Source organism: Euwallacea fornicatus, chromosome 25, assembly GCF_040115645.1.
Source record: "Euwallacea fornicatus isolate EFF26 chromosome 25, ASM4011564v1, whole genome shotgun sequence".
In the NCBI taxonomy this organism is placed as follows: Eukaryota; Metazoa; Arthropoda; class Insecta; order Coleoptera; family Curculionidae; genus Euwallacea; species Euwallacea fornicatus.
The window spans coordinates 833609-847721 of NC_089565.1; the positions used below are offsets into that span (position 1 = coordinate 833609).

Below are 14113 nucleotides of genomic sequence, written 5' to 3' on the forward strand. Positions count from 1 at the left end.
CAGCGGACATATTAGGAAAAAAAGAAAAAAATTACCACCCTGTATTTAATGCAGTAAGTGAAAATAGACTCATGCTCGTATAAACTTTATTTCTGGTTTCGGTCACAGGAAGTTGCAGTAAGCAGTCGACAGACTTATTCTGAAACACCCTGTATATGCTATATTATATTAGTGACATTTGGATGCAAATAGTAGTGGACCCCAATAAGATTTAATATAACCGTTTCACAAAACAATTTAAAAAAATTCTGGATTATTTGCACACAGTATTAGAATTATTATGTCCTGTGGCCGACTGCAATAATTTGGTGACCGGCTGAATGTTCATGACATGGTAAAACAGAGGGTAATCATTGAGAAAAACCTCAAGTAGAGGTGAAAAAACTGGAAACATGTCTTGGATAAATTCAAATGCTTCTCAGTTTCGATGTCACATTTTTGATGGTAAATGATAAATTGTTTAATCAACCCTCTGCATTTATGTTTTACCTTTTACTGAAAAATGTTTAAACGACTTCTCGTTATATTCTGTTGATATGATCAACAAATCGAAAGGAATGTGAGAGATAGCATATCTTCTATAATGTTATAGAGGGTACAAGTATTTTTTCGAGACATACAGTGGTGGCCAGAAGTATGGCATGTTATTTTAATTTGATAAAATATTTATTAAAAAGTATTAAACAAAAATTATACAAATGCTCGAAGGACTTTATTTAATTTCCTATAATTATAACATAAAATTAAGATTTCTAATTGAAAAACTTTTTAGAAAAATGAAAATGAAAAATTACACTTGAACAAAAGTATGGAATATTTTTTATATCATGGTATGGAGCCTGCTATCTAAGTAAACTCAATATTTTGTGGCACACCCCTTAGCATCTGGGACAGCCTGACATCGACGCTGCATTGAATCAATTAGATTCTGGCACGTTGAGGAAGAAATGATTTTCCATTCTTCTTGTACGATCCTCCACAATTCTTCAGTATTTGACACGTGTCTTTGTCTAATTTTTCGTTTCAAATGGTCCCACAGATGTTCGATAGGATTTAAATCAGGAGATTGTGAAGGCCATTCCATAACATCTATCTGCTTTTCAATAAACCAATTTTTAATCAACCGCGAAGAATGTTTAGGATCATTATCCTGTCGGAACCGCCATACAAGTGGCATTTCTTCCTCGGCAAATGGAAGCATATGCTGCTCTAGGATACTTTTGTATAAAAATCGATCCATTATTTCATCAATTTCGACTAAACTCCAGATCTCGAAAAAGATCCCCACACCATTAAACTCTGACCGCCATGTTTAACAGTGGGCTTTTGGTACTTGGGATCAAATCTCTTCCCTATTGGTCGCCGAACATAAGTTTTTCCATCCAAATGAAACAGTTTGATTTTGGTTTCGTCACTGAAAACGAAAGGTATTCCATTTTTCGGGTGTCCAAAACAGATGTGAGCGTGCAAACTTAATTCTGGCCTTCCGGTTTTTTTTGGAAATTGATGGTTTCTTCACTGCCAATCGTCCAAACACTCCAGTATCACATAGACAACGCCTCACAGTACGATCACCAATTTCAATACCACTATCAGTTGTAATTTCTTCCTTTATTAAGCGCGATGATTTTTCGGGATCTTTGGAGGATATAATTTTACTACGTTGGTCTGTATGGGCTGTTGTTTTTCTGGGACGTCCTGTTTTCGGATGGTCTTTTACGGCGTTGAATACCCTAAACTTCCTCAAAATTTTCGATACACACCCCTGGCTCACATTAAATGTCTTTGCGATGTCCTTTTGATTGTTTGACCTATCCCAATTTAAATATACCGGAATGGAAGAAAAAAGGTAAAGACCCTTTAGCTAAATAAAGTTTCAAAAAATATTCCATACTTATGGCCACCACTGTAGGTTCGCCGTCCCTCTTCAATGCTCATATACTTGCACAGAAACAAACAAATAAATTAAATTCAGACCCAGACCAGCACTAAGATATCTCGGACTGACATCTATTTTAATGATACAGTGCTTGCGAATAGTATTGCAACACATTTATGACTTTCATAAGCCTGATAATTAAAAAAAAATGCCTGAACACATATAATTTTATTTTAAAAAGGCGTTTAAGTATGATTTTCCATGTTAAATTTTTCACTCTCATCTAGCCACCCCTACGAACTTTTTATTTTCAAACAGAAAGGTTTCCACAGTAGCAATTCTCATTTCGTATTAGACACACCTGTTCGTAAGATCTTTTGCGATCTCCTTACCACAAAAGGATTAAAAGTTCAATTTTTTGCTTCTCAGTTAAACGATCTGTTTTTTCGACATTCTAAACATGATTCATGCCTAACAACTGAATTCAAGTACTAATGAATTCTATAGAATTCGATATATTTTGAATCTAAAAATTGTTTACATTAAAGACAATTTGGAAGTTCTACGTTTTTCACTCTCTTTTAAATTGAAATGAAAATGGATTATCTATTTAGCAAGACTAAAACTTTACATTTTTTTAATATATGGACTTTGATCCTTTTTTTTTTGACGAAACTGTAGATTCAATTTTAAGCTGAGAATTATCGTTGTATCACTTATTGAATTACCGTCCATTTAATGTACCACAATGGGCACCTTTCCATTTGAAACTAGAAATGTTAGTAGAGATAGCTGGATGGGGGTGAAAATTTTGAATTAAATGCCTTTTTTAAAATAAAATTATACATGTTAAAGCATTTGTATTTTAATATCGGGTTTATGAACGTTATAAACGTATTGCAATACTTTTAACAAGCGCTGTATAAGAATCTAACAGATCAGCCTAAATAAAATTATAACACATACGTACATTTTTTGATTTCTACCATTCAGCAAGATTTTGGTCCACTATAATTACAATTTACGTTTATCACTAATTTATTTGTCGGGTGATCTACCGTGATGACTAATTTCCTCTATATTTAGATTGAGTATACACGCAATTATATACTAATAAAGATTTTTTTAAATTCTTGATTATTTAATTCCTAGACATTTTCCAACATAACATACTGTCAATTATTATTTCCATCTTGCGAAATTTTTGCAAAAGCAATTGAAAGAATCTAGTGCTATTCACAAATCAGTGCTTCCAAAACCACAGTCACCAGCGGTGATGTTCAAATTTTAAAACAGCTCTTAAAATGCACGCAAGATCAGGTTTATTTAATAATCAGAAATCATGAACGTGTATTTTCCTTTTACATATGACTCTCATAGTTAGTTCATGTTATTTAGTATATCATTACTCCTAATGTCCATTCATCGTACCCACCATTAAGTAAAGGATACAGTAAGTAGAACCATTTGTGATAACGTGAGTTATGTAACGATTAGATGCAGCGTCAACACTAAAGAAGCTGACCGGACAGAAAAGGACAATAAAAAGGAGATGAGAATGTACCAGGCAGATAGAGAATTGTTTTTAGGTAAACCAAATGTTGCTGTACCAGTAATATTAAAATTAAAATATATTTTTTAAACGGCTTTTTGCCGATCTCGTAAGTCACGTTGCTGAAAAATGTTGATATAAAAAAATAATAATAAAATAATTTTTATCTTTTTAAGTTTTTTTATGTTTTTAATTTTTATTACAGTGCAACTTACGAAATTCTTTCTAAAGCATTTGAGAAAAACGCACCGTTATCTGCAAATCAGCGTTCTGGCAAGCATCCCTACTAGCGATAATCCCTTCTGAGATCCAAAACTTACATCGGGGAAAATTTAGCTCTATTTAAAGATAAGGAACCCTGTATACTGCACTTTTACTAATTATTCTCTTGGCCACTTTAGTTGATCTAGTATATCATCAGGTCTATCTAATATATCGAAAGTTACCGATGTATTTTAGGGCAACGCGCATAAATGCAGTTTGGGGTAAAAATACTTATTTTCTGATCGAGACTGCCTGATTGCGTATTTTTGAAAATTTTCTTGAATTTTCAATGCACGCATTATATTTGGGGAATTTCATGAACTAAATGTTGCGTATTGGGAACACTTTTGTAGAATTTTTACTTATACAGAGTGAGGCACCAAGAGCGCCTCGGGGTATTACGTCTTTATTAATAATTTGATCGAAAATTGTTTTTAGATGTGTATATAGGACCTTACAAGGTACATTTCAAAAATATTTTCATTTATACAGGGTGTATATAAAAAAAGATACATCTCAAACACATGTTTTTTTTTAATGGAACGCCCTATATTTTATTACACATTTGGAATTATAAGAAGAAAATAGTACAAGTTTGTATAACAGACATTGGGTCTAAAACAATCGCTTCTCGAGAAATTTTAGAAAATATAAAAATGCAAGAGTTAAGAATTTTTTGTTGCTAGGTGAAATGAGTTACTTAGCTATTATTTTTTTACTATTACTTCTTAAGTACAAACTAATCTTCAAACTAGAATTAATTATTTACTAAACTGATATACAGGGTAAGCAAAAAGAGTGGTCAAATTTTACTCCCATATAATTTAGCATAACTTTCTTATTTCAAATGGAATATATGCATTTTTTTGTATTGCTTAGAATCACTAATTAATTCCCTTTCAATTGATACTATAGTGTTCTATACCTATCTTTTACCGTTTTCCGATAATATAAAATTTTATTTAATTTTCAATAATAACATTAAATAATACAAATTATTGTCAGGTTATGCCTTGGATTGGTTGCTATGGTTATAAAAGAAAGCTAATTATAGAGGACGGTCGGAAGGATTGCAAAAAATTTTCTTCTTATAATTCCAAATATGTAATAAAATATAGGGCGTTCCATTAAAAAAAAAGAACATATGTTTGAGATGTATGTTTTTTTATATACACCCTGTATAAATGAAAATGGTTTTAAAATGTACCTTGTAAGGTCCAACATACACCTCTAAAAACAATTTTCGATCAAATTGTTAATAAGGACGTAATACCCCGAGGCGCTCTTGGTGCCCCACCCTGTAGATATCGACAGCATCTGTATCGCGATAAAATTTCTGTAGGCAGCTATTGCGGTGATTACAATTGCTATCTAAGAACGAAAAACCAGATTTTTAGGGGATAACAGGAGATAAATGAGTCTCTCACAGCATAATTATATTCTCCACCAGATGCACCATCTCGTACTAGAAGGATGATCAATACATTTTACATACGTGCACACTAATAGCATTGCCCTTATCGTCGAAAATACAGTTATGGACAGAGTATTTAATAATTTTTCTGAACAGTGACGGTACCACATCCAAAGACTAATAGTACCTAAAAATCATTTTCTTTAAAACTTGCCCCAGAAGAAGAGTCTATCAGTATCCCAAAAAGGTCTCACAAGGGCAACGTTAGGTGATATGGTGCAAGATGATTGGGGTTCTTTTGGCAATTTGGGTACTCTGGACAACTCAAGTTCGTCTTACTGAAGATACATAGGATCTAATATGGTATATCCTCGAATAAATTTTGATCTTCCTGTGGCAATTCATTTTAGAATATAAACCTAAGAAACCTGTTAGGTAGCGTTGAGAAAATGAATATATATCTCTGTGTGAAGTTTCGCCAAAACAAACCAAGTTGCACGCACACGTGGCAGTTATTTATCTAACAAATGCCGAAAATGTTAGCTATGGAGTGCGGTAAAGATGCTTTCGCACATGTTAGGTACAACAATTTTATTATTTATTATTTATTAAATATTTATATAATGGTTGTTGCATTGTTAGGATAACCATAGCAAAACTCGTGTAACTCTCAATACCATCTTCTCCGTTCCTTTAAAGGCCAAATTACATTAGATTTTTTGACGATCCTTTAATGGAGGACTCTCATGTAGGTGTTTATCAAAATTGAAATTGTGAAAAATAAAGTGCAATGTCTTACTGGCAAATTTTTTTTGCTCTACTTTCTTAGTTCCCCTGTAATTTTTTTATTCAAAAGATTGTTACTAATTTTGACATAAAACCATTTTTATCTTCGAAAGTTCACATTTTAAGGTAGCACTATGTCGTCTAAAGCTGACCTAAAATTCATTACGGAATCTTAAGAAATAAAAACATATTCATTCTATTTAAAATAATGAGGTTGTCATCAATTTCCGATTTTTTGGAAATGCTGTCATTTTAATAATATTTTCAATCAATAGATCCTGAGCTCCAAAGACTGAATATCGAATTATGATTTTTTTAATAAATATTTCTAATGGGCACTCAGCTCACGACGCCCTGTATATTTCAATATTGGCCAACGGTAACGAGTTTTAACGCATGTGTTGCCTTTGCCACAGCTGAGAGATTGCCCAAAACTTTTTTGACTTTGGCACATACTACTTTGTTTTGCGTGCAGGACTTCTTTGCGGTAAATAGTAGAACTTTATCAGCCCTTTTCAGCATTTTTTCTCCTAAAACATACTATGGGTCTCGCGTTTGATCAAATACGAAATCACTATAGAAAGATCTACTTCGATAGTGATATTGTCTCTCTTCCAACATGCTAAAAATGCAAAAAAATAAAAAGTCTTTAAGAGGTAGTGACTTTTTGTGCTACCACTGAGTATACAACTTATCGTAAAAAGTTGCAATACCTAAAAATAATACATGTATTTTAATGGAACATTGTATATATATATATATATATATATATTGACAAACCTGTATAAAATAAATCATATAATATCAATAACTCATGTAACTTGCGAGTGAACCAATTTCTAGAAAGTCTTCAAAATTCAAATAATGAGTACAACCACCTTGTGAATTTACACTCACAGAAATTCGCTTGAGCATACTTGTAACGAAATGGTCGAATGCGTAGTAGCGTATCCCAGGTAACTTGAATTGTATTTCGTAACTCTGCTAAAGTACGTCATGGGTTCTCCAGTGTAGCAACTTTTCTTCCTCTTATATCCCGAACATGTTCTATAGGAGAAAGTTCAGGAGAGCGCGGAGGCCAACAAAGCACATTGATATTACGATGTTGTGAATTGCGCTTTTACTACACTTGCGGTTTTTCGAAAAGTTCCCAATAATAACTCACATGACTTTTTATTTCGATGTCTTCTGTTCGAGAACTTTTGAGCATAGACCTTTAAAGCTAAGAAACTATTTTCTTCGTGTTCTCCAATTATAAGTATCAATTCTCTTGTAAAGAATAATCTGTCATTTTTAGTTCACAAACTAAACACCTACTGGTGTTTATTAGAGGAATTATCGTCATTTCGAATGTATATTTTGAAAAATCGTGAAATTTTTAGAAGAATTATTACAGTCTGATGTTTTTGTTTTTGTAATCATGGAAACGAATCCAAGGTTCACCCTGACAGTACTTTGTTTTATGTTATGTTGTTATTTAAAATGAAATAAAATCTTATTTTACGAGAAACGGTTAAAGATACGTATAGGACATATTGGTATCACTTGAAAGGGCGTTAAATAGTGATTCTAATGAATACATAAAAATGTATACATTCCATTTAAAATAAGCAAGATATTCTAAGTCATAAGTGAGTAAGATGCAATTAATATTTTTGCTCACCCTGTATATCAATTTCAAGAGAACCATTTTCAACTTGAAGAAGTATCTGTTGTTGAGACGTACCGGTCAAAAAACGGTAATTAAATAATTAATTTCACATAGAGAAAAAAATTTTTCTTGACTTTTGCATTTTTACATTTCGTTAATTTTCTCAATGAGTGTTGGTTTTAGACCTATTGAGTGTTATACAAACTTCCACTATTTTTTTCTCTAATTTCAAATATTTAGGGTGTTAGATATAAAAAAACGTAAGTTTGCATTGTATTTTTTTTGCGCACCCTATACAAATGACAATATTTTTTAAATGTGCCCTATAAGGTCGTACATATAAGTGTAAAAACAATTTTTCATCAAAACCATTAATAAAGCCGTAACGGTCGAAGCGCTCTGATTGGACCACCCTGTATGTGAGCCACAGTTATACGAGTAATATGCGGCCGTGCATCGTCTTACTGGAAAAGCACGATTCCATGAGTATATGCCATAGCTAGCTATTGGTTCTAACACTTCTCGTATGTATCGCAGGGTGTTATACAGGGTGAGTCGGGAGGATCGTGCCAAACTTCAGGAGCGTGTTGTACATAAAAAATAAATGTAAAAAAACTCAAATGTTGTTATCCGATTTTCGTTTGTTTACAAGTTATAGCGTAAATAAAATTAAAACATAAAATTTAAAAAAATTATAAATTTCATAAGAAATTCCATAAATGAACGTTTGGATATCATAGTAAATGTTCAAAAATATTGCCATTAACGTCTAAACATTTTCGGCTTCGTCTATGAAGAGCATTCGTTGCTCTCCTGATTGTTTCATGTCTTTCTTTAATGGCAGCTGCAGCATTTCTAATGCGTTGAATTAGTGCATCTTGAGTATCCACTTTTACTCTGTACACTTCAGTTTTAAACCAACCCCACAAACAATAGTCTAGTGGTGTCAGGTCTGGAGACCTTGGAGGCCAACTAATAGTGCCACCTCGACCAATCCAACGCCCAGGAAACGTTTCGTCTAAATGTTGCTTAACCTTTATGTTTTAATTTTATTTACGCTATAACTTGTAAACAAACGAATATCGGATAACAACATTTGAGTTTTTTTACATTTATTTTTCATGTACAATACGCTCCTGAAGTTTGGCACGATCCTCCCGACTCACCCTGTATGTTAAATTCGATAAATAGTACCACTACTACAACTAAATATCTATACCAACATTAATTGAATTCAACGCACTAATTCTTAGGTGTTGCTTTCCTTATGATAGGTAGTATATTTCCCGACACAATCTAACGATGTTGAAATATTATCAAAAGTTCTCATGATCATGAATTCATTCTGCATTCACAATAACTTAAGAAATATTGAATGATATGTCGAAGCTTGATAAGAACTGGGTCTCATAAAGCTAACATAGTAATTGTTCAAGTAGGCAATAAACATTTGCGTTCAACACCTATGACTTATTTGGATCCAAACGTCATGTGGTAAAATATTGTAAAGACCTTTTAGATTGCGTAATAATTTATGAGCATTTTATCACGAGTTTATGGAATGTTATTGTCAATATTCACAAAAATAGACTTAAATGTTCTTAAGTTAAGCAAGGAAGCTTTGCCCAGAGGGCTGATAATAGTGTAATAAAGGTTTTCCCAAAAATATTTTCCAAGGTAGAGACATCAAATTTGTATATTTTGATAAGGTTTTTACATCTGAAAGGTGAAACTTTTCAGCTAAGTTAACTTCCGCCACCTTACACTATCGCCCCAGACAATATTGCCACAAGTACTTCTTCAGATTCTTTTCTACTGAAGGCACGAGGCAAGTGCGGAATGCGTCAATCTGCCGAGGAATTCTTGATCGCTTCGCCTTGCTCCTCATTTGTATTCAAAGTCGAATTCTTCTGCCAGCCTATATACATTCTTATTACACTTGTGTTTTAATGCACTGCTTTAGCAAATCCCAGTTGTGTGCTCAGGTAATAACAATTCGTGATCGGCAGATTCTAGACAGCTTCCGTCCCAGATCGTTACATTGAGTCATGCGAGAGTGGACGTTAAGAAGGTGGTACTAACAATTTCGTGAGTGGTTAAATGGGTACTTTAATGGACTCTGTAACTAAAGTTATCAAATGACTCACCAATTAACGAAAGAGTTCACATTAAGTTGAAGACAGATCGTCAAAACATCACAAAATCGAATGAAATAAATGTCAAAATCGCCCGTATATTTCACGTCGACGGTTAAAACACATAATTTGATATAAATTTATTTGCACAGCATTTTCGGAATTCGTATTTCAAGTATAAAGTCGAGCAAATCGGAAAGCTCCACTAATTCCCTCAGGATAGCTACCTGTACTAATTCTCTCAGGATAGCTACCAGCTATAATATAATCCTACAAATTAGAGCACCCACGCTAAGGCGGATTTCAATTGGTCGCGCAATTTACCCACTTGTTGAGTGCTGCAATTTGATTTGCCAGATTTTAGGGCGTCGACGTTGATTTCGACTATTTCTGTTTAGATTTAGAATTCGTAAGCTCTTCGGAAAAGCTCAATTCAAAAATGCTAGATTCAGGTTTAAGATGCGAATTCATCCAAATTGGCTTGGAGGATGTGATCCAGTTATACAGTAGCGGACAAAAGTTTGGAAACGTGTCGATAAATTCATTATGGTTAATACATTTTTGCTTCTTAATAAAGAAAGTTACTCTAACTGGAGTTTTTAAGATGACCTGTGTTAGTACAACACGTCAATAGAGAATACTTTATTTTAGAATGCAAACTTAATCTACGATACACTCTTGGTCAAATTTAAGTGTACAGCTGATTTCTTTACAAAAAGAAATAGAAAAATGAGACGGTTACTGCTGTATAATTTCTATATTAAGGACGGAAACAAAAATTTGATTGGTTAATTATTTTATTTCTTTATTAACAAAACAGTCATACATTTTAATTACATAAAAAGTGATAGTTGGCCAAATTAAAGTGTACAGCAACAAAATATGCATTTTTTTCAAATTAAAAAATATCCAATTTCATGAATTTTTAAAACAAATCAGTAATTAATTGAGTCTCCTTTAGATTCAATAATTTTCAATAATCTACGGTTCATACAACAACACAAAGTTTTCAAAAGGTTGCGTTTGTTTATTTTAACTTTCTGCGCTGCTTTTAAAATTTCTTCCCATAGTTCCGAGTCAGAGTTGTATGCTCCTTTTTTGTATACTTCCCCAGAGAGTGCTTGCCAATAATTTTCTATTGGGTTCAAGTCTGGAGAGCGCGCCGGCCAATCAAAAACCTTCAATCCCATTTGTGATAACCCTTCTTTTGTGACTCTGGAAGAGTGAACGGGTGCGTTGTCCTGTAAAAAGTAAAAATCTTCATCTGGAAACAATGATGCCATCCATGGATAAACTTTCTCCCGTAAAAGAGTTAAATAACCTTGGCTATTGATTCTTCCAGAGATTCTTTCCAGCAGAAAATGCCCTGAAGCAGTTATTGCTCCCCAAATCATCACCCCTCCACCTCTCATTTGGCGTTTTGGGCGATAAAACGATGTTGTTGATCTATCTTCCATGTAACTATACTCATTATCAGGACCATCCTTTGAGAATTTTTTTTCATCGGTGAATACTGTCTTTGTCCAGATAAAGTCCCCTAAAGACAACCACTCTCGAGCTTTTGCCACTCGAAACTCACGGTGGGCTTTGGTGAGAGGAATTTGTTTGTGAACTTTTTTCCATTTAACACCCATTTGAGGAAGAGTTCTTCTTATGGTTCTTGCAGATGCGACCAATTGCAAGTTTTCTTTTAATTTCCGAGAAGTCACCAACTCACCTTCTTCTGCTAACCGACGAATTTCTCTTTTAATACGCGCTTGGCTTCGCATATTTAACTTTGATTTGGGTCCTCTCTTCTTTTTCACTCGATTGTAATCCGTTTTATACATTTTTTCAACTGTAGAATGAGACAGATGAAATTTTTCAGCAACAGCACGATGACTCAACATCTTTTTTAACTCAAGTGGTTAAATCGAAAGAATACATTTTTCATTTGTTCTTTTCATATAAAAGGATAGAACTAGACTGATTTAAAAAATAATCTCATGTTTACATATAAAATATGTGATGTACACTTTCATTTGGTCAGGAATCTGTTATTGTTTATTTATTAATCCAATTCTCATTTGAATTGTCAAAGATTAATACACAAATAAGTGATGGGCATTATATATTTTTCTTAAAAGTGTGTAAGCGAAGTATTAAACCGAAAAAACTTGAATAACATATTAAAATTACTAAATTTTGCAAATATTTTAATTGTACACTAAAATTTGGCCAAGGGTGTATTCATTATTATGGAAATACCCGGTGACAAAAGTTTGGAAACAGAATGATTTTTTCAAAAATGTTTGATTTAACGAGCTTAAAATAAATTAATTCTCAGAATATTTGGCAACATATCCATCAGCCCTTATCACAGCATTGCATCTGTCACTCATAGAATCGACTAGTTTTTTGCAAACTTTTTCAGGAACATTTTGTCAAATATTCCTGAAAAAAAACAATTTTCTACTTCACTAAATAATTCATTTTTATTTTTTATTTCTTGTAACCTTAGCTGTCGTTTGATATGGTCCCAGAGGTGCTCTATCGGATTAAGATCCGGGGACTGAGCTGGCCATTTTAGAACGTTCATATTTTTCGACTGGAACCACTCATGTGCAAGTTTTGACCAGTGCTTCTGGTCGTTATCTCGTCGAATCGACTATCGGAGAAGCATTTCTTCTTCTGCAAACGGAAGAAAATTGTGTTCAAGTATGTCCTTGTACATAAATCTTCCCCTGAACATGCACCAATGGACCGGGGCCGGACCTAGAGAAGCTACCCCAAACTAATACGTCTCCATCATCGTGTTTGATGGTTGGTAATTGGTTCTTTATGTCGAATCTTTTTCTTATGGGCCGTCAGACACACACAATACCGTCGGATCCAAACAAGTTTATCCTAGTTTCATCACTCCACAAAATGGTTCCCCATTTTTCTCTCGTCCAGGTCAAGTGCAAATTAGCAAACTCGAATCGGGCCTTTCTCGTTTTTTTAGATATCAAGGGTTTTCTTCACGGGACGCCTTCCGAATAGTCCTGCGTCATTTAATCTTCTTTGGATGGTACGCATAGAAACATTATCCTCTCCTTGAACTATTATTTCTTTCCATGTATCTGTTGCTGTTGATCTAGGATTTTTATTTGATAAACGTGTTATGTATCTCTCAACAACACTGTTGGTTTTACGTGGTCTTCTGCTTCTCGGTCTAGTGCCAGTAGTACCGTGAACTTTATTTTTGGAAATAATCTTGAAAAAGTTCCTCGATACGTTTGCAACCCCTTTGCAACGTCAATTTGCTTCACACCACTATTAAATAACTCAATAACTTCATTTCTTAAATCTTGTGAATATTGTTTGACTTCACCCATTCTAACTTTGGGAGTTAGATGAAATGCTACAAAAGTACTAACACAAATATCACAGGTAAAGAAAATCTGTACTGCAATATACGTTATTTCGAAACTTTTCTATAGAAAAATTATTGTTATTTTTTCTTTTGTTGTTTTTTGCCACAAATGCCTTTATATTTGGAAAGAAGCTTAACCAGTGTAAATATCAAAAATTCGTTGTAAATATTTAACCTACGAGGGCGGCATTAAAACATGTGTTTTTTAAGATTTATAACAATTTTTCCAAACTTTTGTCCGCTACTGTACATACACCGGCAAAATCTAAGGACATTTTTAAAACACCATAAAATCGATGCCAACTAATTTCAATTGTAGTTTATACTGTACTATATTAGCGCAAGTCCTCACTCTGTATATTACTGTATTTCAACTAATTGAAAAAAATCAAAAAGTAAACAAACACTTTTCTTGCACGATAAGAAAGTTAGAATTTTGTACTCTGTTAAATTATCAGTTCGTTGCTTCAATACTAGCTAGTGTTTAGTAGGTGCTTTAAAAGTATTGTGTTTTACCATGGAAGGACAACATTTGCCTCTGGATAAGATGAATCGAGCGGTAGGCCTTCTTGAAGCTCGTATGGGACAACTTGAAGCAGCCTTGGAAAGTGTTATCATCAGTAGATTATGGAGGTGCTTTAGGCAAACTGGAACTTCGGCCGAATAACACCCAAGACGAGGACGCATTACAATTGTAGCTCAAGATAGATTTTTAATTTTAACAGCTAGAAGGCAACCTACAATGAAGTGGTTGTCGATTTACAACAGCGGCACTGCGTGACTATAGGCCGAGTTTCTGTTCCAGATCGTCTACATGAAGTCAATCCTCATAGTCAAATACCACTGAGATATCCACTTCTTCCCAGAGGCAATCGCGCTGCAAGATTGGAGTGGTGGCAAGAATATCGAAATTAGAATGGAATTAATTGGGCTACAGTTTTATTCATCCAGATTTGGATTTCACCTAAACGCTCACAGAATTAGAATGTGAAGACGGTCTGAAAATGTCGAACGTTTACGACATGTCCAGAAAATATA

At 33.7% G+C, this 14113-nt stretch overlaps 1 protein-coding gene across 4 annotated transcripts in view; it reads right to left on the bottom strand.

Moving 5' to 3' along the window:
* Window positions 1-14113, bottom strand: part of LOC136346960 (uncharacterized) — a 244661-nt gene that overhangs the window by 25637 nt on the left and 204911 nt on the right. Inside the window, exon 1 of one of the 4 annotated variants that reach the window (XM_066296547.1) lies at window positions 9694-9798. The exons of the other annotated variants lie outside the window; for them this stretch is intronic. The gene's annotated coding sequence lies outside the window, so the exon portion shown is untranslated. Of the gene's footprint in view, window positions 1-9693; window positions 9799-14113 lie in introns of those variants that run through there. 4 annotated transcript variants of the gene reach the window in all.